Raw genomic sequence first — 6,469 nt, 5'->3', positions numbered from 1 at the left:
TTTTGCTTTTTCCTGCTCCTCTTAGCATGATAAAGAAGATTCAAAGAGAGTGAGATGCCAGCTCTTTTCATTCAGTCAGTAGCTTCAAACAATTCTGGTATATGAATAACATGATGTTTTTCAATGGCAAAAAATCAATGAATATTGTAAATGCACAAACAGTAATTTCTCCGCATTGCAAGGTGCAATTCTGAAATTTTTTGCTTTTTCTTGCTCCTCTTAGCATGATAAAGAAGATTCAAAGAGAGTGAGATGCCAGCTCCTTTCATTCAGTCAGTAGCTTCAAACATTTCTGGACGTTTTTCAATGGCAAAAATCAATGAATATTGTAAATGCACAAACAGTAATTTCTCCACATTGCAAGGTGCAATTCTGAATTTTTTTTCTTTTTCCTGCTCCTCTTAGCATGATAAAGAAGATTCAAAGAGAGTGAGATGCCAGCTCTTTTCATTCAGTCAGTAGCTTCAAACATTTCTGGTATATGAATAACATGATGTTTTTCAATGGCAAAAATCAATGAATATTGTAAATGCACAAACAGTAATTTCTCTGCATTGCAAGGTGCAATTCTGAAATTTTTTGCTTTTTCCTGCTCCTCTTAGCATGATAAAGAAGATTCAAAGAGAGTGAGATGCCAGCTCCTTTCATTAAGTCAGTAGCTTCAAACATTTCTGGACGTTTTTCAATGGCAAAAATCAATGAATATTGTAAATGCACAAACAGTAATTTCTCCACATTGCAAGGTGCAATTCTGAAATTTTTTGATTTTTCCTGCTCCTCTTAGCATGATAAAGAAGATTCAAAGAGAGTGAGATGCCAGCTCTTTTCATTCAGTCAGTAGCTTCAAACATTTCTGGTATATGAATAACATGATGTTTTTCAATGGCAAAAATCAATGAATATTGTAAATGCACAAACAGTAATTTCTCCGCATTGCAAGGTGCAATTCTGAAATTTTTTGCTTTTTCCTGCTCCTCTTAGCATGATAAAGAAGATTCAAAGAGAGTGAGATGCCAGCTCCTTTCATTCAGTCAGTAGCTTCAAACATTTCTGGACGTTTTTCAATGGCAAAAATCAATGAATATTGTAAATGCACAAACAGTAATTTCTCCACATTGCAAGGTGCAATTCTGAAATTTTTTGCTTTTTCCTGCTCCTTTTAGCATGATAAAGAAGATTCAAAGAGAGTGAGATGCCAGCTCTTTTCATTCAGTCAGTAGCTTCAAACATTTCTGGTATATGAATAACATGATGTTTTTCAATGGCTAAAATCAATGAATATTGTAAATGCACAAACAGTAATTTCTCCGCATTGCAAGGTGCAATTCTGAAATTTTTTGCTTTTTCCTGCTCCTCTTAGCATGATAAAGAAGATTCAAAGAGAGTGAGATGCCAGCTCCTTTCATTCAGTCAGTAGCTTCAAACATTTCTGGACGTTTTTCAATGGCAAAAATCAATGAATATTGTAAATGCACAAACAATAATTTCTCCACATTGCAAGGTGCAATTCTGAAATTTTTTGCTTTTTCCTGCTCCTCTTAGCATGATAAAGAAGATTCAAAGAGAGTGAGATGCCAGCTCTTTTCATTCAGTCAGTAGCTTCAAACATTTCTGGTATATGATTAACATGATGTTTTCAATGGCAAAAATCAATGAATATTGTAAATGCACAAACAGTAATTTCTCCACATTGCAAGGTGCAATTCTGAAATTTTTTGCTTTTTCCTGCTCCTCTTAGCATGATAAAGAAGATTCAAAGAGAGTGAGATGCCAGCTCTTTTCATTCAGTCAGTAGCTTCAAACATTTCTGGTATATGAATAACATGATGTTTTTCAATGGCAAAAATCAATGAATATTGTAAATGCACAAACAGTAATTTCTCCGCATTGCAAGGTGCAATCCTGAAATTTTTTGCTTTTTCCTGCTCCTCTTAGCATGATAAAGAAGATTCAAAGAGAGTGAGATGCCAGCTCTTTTCATTCAGTCAGTAGCTTCAAACATTTCTCGTATATGAATAACATGATGTTTTTCAATGGCAAAAATCAATGAATATTGTAAATGCACAAACAGTAATTTCTCCGCATTGCAAGGTGCAATTCTGAAATTTTTTGCTTTTTCCTGCTCCTCTTAGCATGATAAAGAAGATTCAAAGAGAGTGAGATGCCAGCTCCTTTCATTCAGTCAGTAGCTTCAAACATTTCTGGACATTTTTCAATGGCAAAAATCAATGAATATTGTAAATGCACAAACAGTAATTTCTCCACATTGCAAGGTGCAATTCTGAAATTTTTTGCTTTTTCCTGCTCCTCTTAGCATGATAAAGAAGATTCAAAGAGAGTGAGATGCCAGCTCTTTTCATTCAGTCAGTAGCTTCAAACATTTCTGGTATATGAATAACATGATGTTTTTCAATGGCAAAAATCAATGAATGTTGTAAATGCACAAACAGTAATTTCTCCACATTGCAAGGTGCAATTCTGAAATTTTTGCTTTTTCCTGCTTCTCTTAGCATGATAAAGAAGATTCAAAGAGAGTGAGATGCCAGCTCCTTTCATTCAGTCAGTAGCTTCAAACATTTCTGGACGTTTTTCAATGGCAAAAATCAATGAATATTGTAAATGCACAAACAGTAATTTCTCCACATTGCAAGGTGCAATTCTGAAATTTTTTGCTTTTTCCTGCTCCTCTTAGCATGATAAAGAAGATTCAAAGAGAGTGAGATGCCAGCTCTTTTCCTTCAGTCAGTAGCTTCAAACATTTCTGGTATATGAATAACATGATGTTTTTCAATGGCAAAAATCAATGAATATTGTAAATGCACAAACAGTAATTTCTCCGCATTGCAAGGTGCAATTCTGAAATTTTTTGCTTTTTCCTGCTCCTCTTAGCATGATAAAGAAGATTCAAAGAGAGTGAGATGCCAGCTCCTTTCATTCAGTCAGTAGCTTCAAACATTTCTGGACGTTTTTCAATGGCAAAAATCAATGAATATTGTAAATGCACAAACAGTAATTTCTCCACATTGCAAGGTGCAATTCTGAAATTTTTTGCTTTTTCCTGCTCCTCTTAGCATGATAAAGAAGATTCAAAGAGAGTGAGATGCCAGCTCTTTTCATTCAGTCAGTAGCTTCAAACATTTCTGGTATATGAATAACATGATGTTTTTCAAGGGCAAAAATCAATGAATATTGTAAATGCACAAACAGTAATTTCTCCGCATTGCAAGGTGCAATTCTGAAATTTTTTGCTTTTTCCTGCTCCTCTTAGCATGATAAAGAAGATTCAAAGAGAGTGAGATGCCAGCTCCTTTCATTCAGTCAGTAGCTTCAAACATTTCTGGACGTTTTTCAATGGCAAAAATCAATGAATATTGTAAATGCACAAACAGTAATTTCTCCACATTGCAAGGTGCAATTCTGAAATTTTTTGCTTTTTACTGCTCCTCTTAGCATGATAAAGAAGATTCAAAGAGAGTGAGATGCCAGCCCTTTTCATTCAGTCAGTAGCTTCAAACATTTCTGGTATATGAATAACATGATGTTTTTCAATGGCTAAAATCAATGAATATTGTAAATGCACAAACAGTAATTTCTCCGCATTGCAAGGTGCAATTCTGAAATTTTTTGCTTTTTCCTGCTCCTCTTAGCATGATAAAGAAGATTCAAAGAGAGTGAGATGCCAGCTTCTTTCATTCAGTCAGTAGCTTCAAACATTTCTGGACGTTTTTCAATGGCAAAAATCAATGAATATTGTAAATGCACAAACAATAATTTCTCCACATTGCAAGGTGCAATTCTGAAATTTTTTGCTTTTTCCTGCTCCTCTTAGCATGATAAAGAAGATTCAAAGAGAGTGAGATGCCAGCTCTTTTCATTCAGTCAGTAGCTTCAAACATTTCTGGTATATGAATAACATGATGTTTTTCAATGGCAAAAATCAATGAATATTGTAAATGCACAAACAGTAATTTCTCCGCATTGCAAGGTGCAATTCTGAAATTTTTTGCTTTTTTCCTGCTCCTCTTAGCATGATAAAGAAGATTCAAAGAGAGTGAGATGCCAGCTCCTTTCATTCAGTCAGTAGCTTCAAACATTTCTGGACATTTTTCAATGGCAAAAATCAATGAATATTGTAAATGCACAAACAGTAATTTCTCCACATTGCAAGGTGCAATTCTGAATTTTTTTGCTTTTTCCTGCTCCTCTTAGCATGATAAAGAAGATTCAAAGAGAGTGAGATGCCAGCTCTTTTCATTCAGTCAGTAGCTTCAAACATTTCTGGTATATGAATAACATGATGTTTTTCAATGGCAAAAATCAATGAATATTGTAAATGCACAAACAGTAATTTCTCCGCATTGCAAGGTGCAATTCTGAAATTTTTTGCTTTTTCCTGCTCCTCTTAGCATTATAAAGAAGATTCAAAGAGAGTGAGATGCCAGCTCCTTTCATTCAGTCAGTAGCTTCAAACATTTCTGGACGTTTTTCAATGGCAAAAATCAATGAATATTGTAAATGCACAAACAGTAATTTCTCCACATTGCAAGGTGCAATTCTGAAATTTTTTGATTTTTCCTGCTCCTCTTAGCATGATAAAGAAGATTCAAAGAGAGTGAGATGCCAGCTCTTTTCATTCAGTCAGTAGCTTCAAACATTTCTGGTATATGAATAACATGATGTTTTTCAATGGCAAAAATCAATGAATATTGTAAATGCACAAACAGTAATTTCTCCGCATTGCAAGGTGCAATTCTGAAATTTTTTGCTTTTTCCTGCTCCTCTTAGCATGATAAAGAAGATTCAAAGAGAGTGAGATGCCAGCTCCTTTCATTCAGTCAGTAGCTTCAAACATTTCTGGACGTTTTTCAATGGCAAAAATCAATGAATATTGTAAATGCACAAACAGTAATTTCTCCACATTGCAAGGTGCAATTCTGAAATTTTTTGCTTTTTCCTGCTCCTCTTAGCATGATAAAGAAGATTCAAAGAGAGTGAGATGCCAGCTCTTTTCATTCAGTCAGTAGCTTCAAACATTTCTGGTATATGAATAACATGATGTTTTTCAATGGCTAAAATCAATGAATATTGTAAATGCACAAACAGTAATTTCTCCGCATTGCAAGGTGCAATTCTGAAATTTTTTGCTTTTTCCTGCTCCTCTTAGCATGATAAAGAAGATTCAAAGAGAGTGAGATGCCAGCTCCTTTCATTCAGTCAGTAGCTTCAAACATTTCTGGACATTTTTCAATGGCAAAAATCAATGAATATTGTAAATGCACAAACAGTAATTTCTCCACATTGCAAGGTGCAATTCTGAATTTTTTGCTTTCTCCTGCTCCTCTTAGCATGATAAAGAAGATTCAAAGAGAGTGAGATGCCAGCTCTTTTCATTCAGTCAGTAGCTTCAAACATTTCTGGTATATGAATAACATGATGTTTTTCAATGGCAAAAATCAATGAATATTGTAAATGCACAAACAGTAATTTCTCCGCATTGCAAGGTGCAATTCTGAAATTTTTTGCTTTTTCCTGCTCCTCTTAGCATGATAAAGAAGATTCAAAGAGAGTGAGATGCCAGCTCCTTTCATTCAGTCAGTAGCTTCAAACATTTCTGGACGTTTTTCAATGGCAAAAATCAATGAATATTGTAAATGCACAAACAGTAATTTCTCCACATTGCAAGGTGCAATTCTGAAATTTTTTGATTTTTCCTGCTCCTCTTAGCATGATAAAGAAGATTCAAAGAGAGTGAGATGCCAGCTCTTTTCATTCAGTCAGTAGCTTCAAACATTTCTGGTATATGAATAACATGATGTTTTTCAATGGCAAAAATCAATGAATATTGTAAATGCACAAACAGTAATTTCTCCGCATTGCAAGGTGCAATTCTGAAATTTTTTGCTTTTTCCTGCTCCTCTTAGCATGATAAAGAAGATTCAAAGAGAGTGAGATGCCAGCTCCTTTCATTCAGTCAGTAGCTTCAAACATTTCTGGACGTTTTTCAATGGCAAAAATCAATGAATATTGTAAATGCACAAACAGTAATTTCTCCACATTGCAAGGTGCAATTCTGAAATTTTTTGCTTTTTCCTGCTCCTCTTAGCATGATAAAGAAGATTCAAAGAGAGTGAGATGCCAGCTCTTTTCATTCAGTCAGTAGCTTCAAACATTTCTGGTATATGAATAACATGATGTTTTTCAATGGCTAAAATCAATGAATATTGTAAATGCACAAACAGTAATTTCTCCGCATTGCAAGGTGCAATTCTGAAATTTTTTGCTTTTTCCTGCTCCTCTTAGCATGATAAAGAAATTCAAAGAGAGTGAGATGCCAGCTCCTTTCATTCAGTCAGTAGCTTCAAACATTTCTGGACGTTTTTCAATGGCAAAAATCAATGAATATTGTAAATGCACAAACAATAATTTCTCCACATTGCAAGGTGCAATTCTGAAATTTTTTGCTTTTTCC

Source organism: Phyllobates terribilis, unplaced genomic scaffold (genome assembly GCF_046119375.1).
Source record: "Phyllobates terribilis strain yellow unplaced genomic scaffold, ASM4611937v1 Scaffold_12__6_contigs__length_324123572, whole genome shotgun sequence".
Taxonomy (NCBI): domain Eukaryota; kingdom Metazoa; phylum Chordata; class Amphibia; order Anura; family Dendrobatidae; genus Phyllobates; species Phyllobates terribilis.
Note: the sequence above shows the minus strand (reverse complement) of the source record.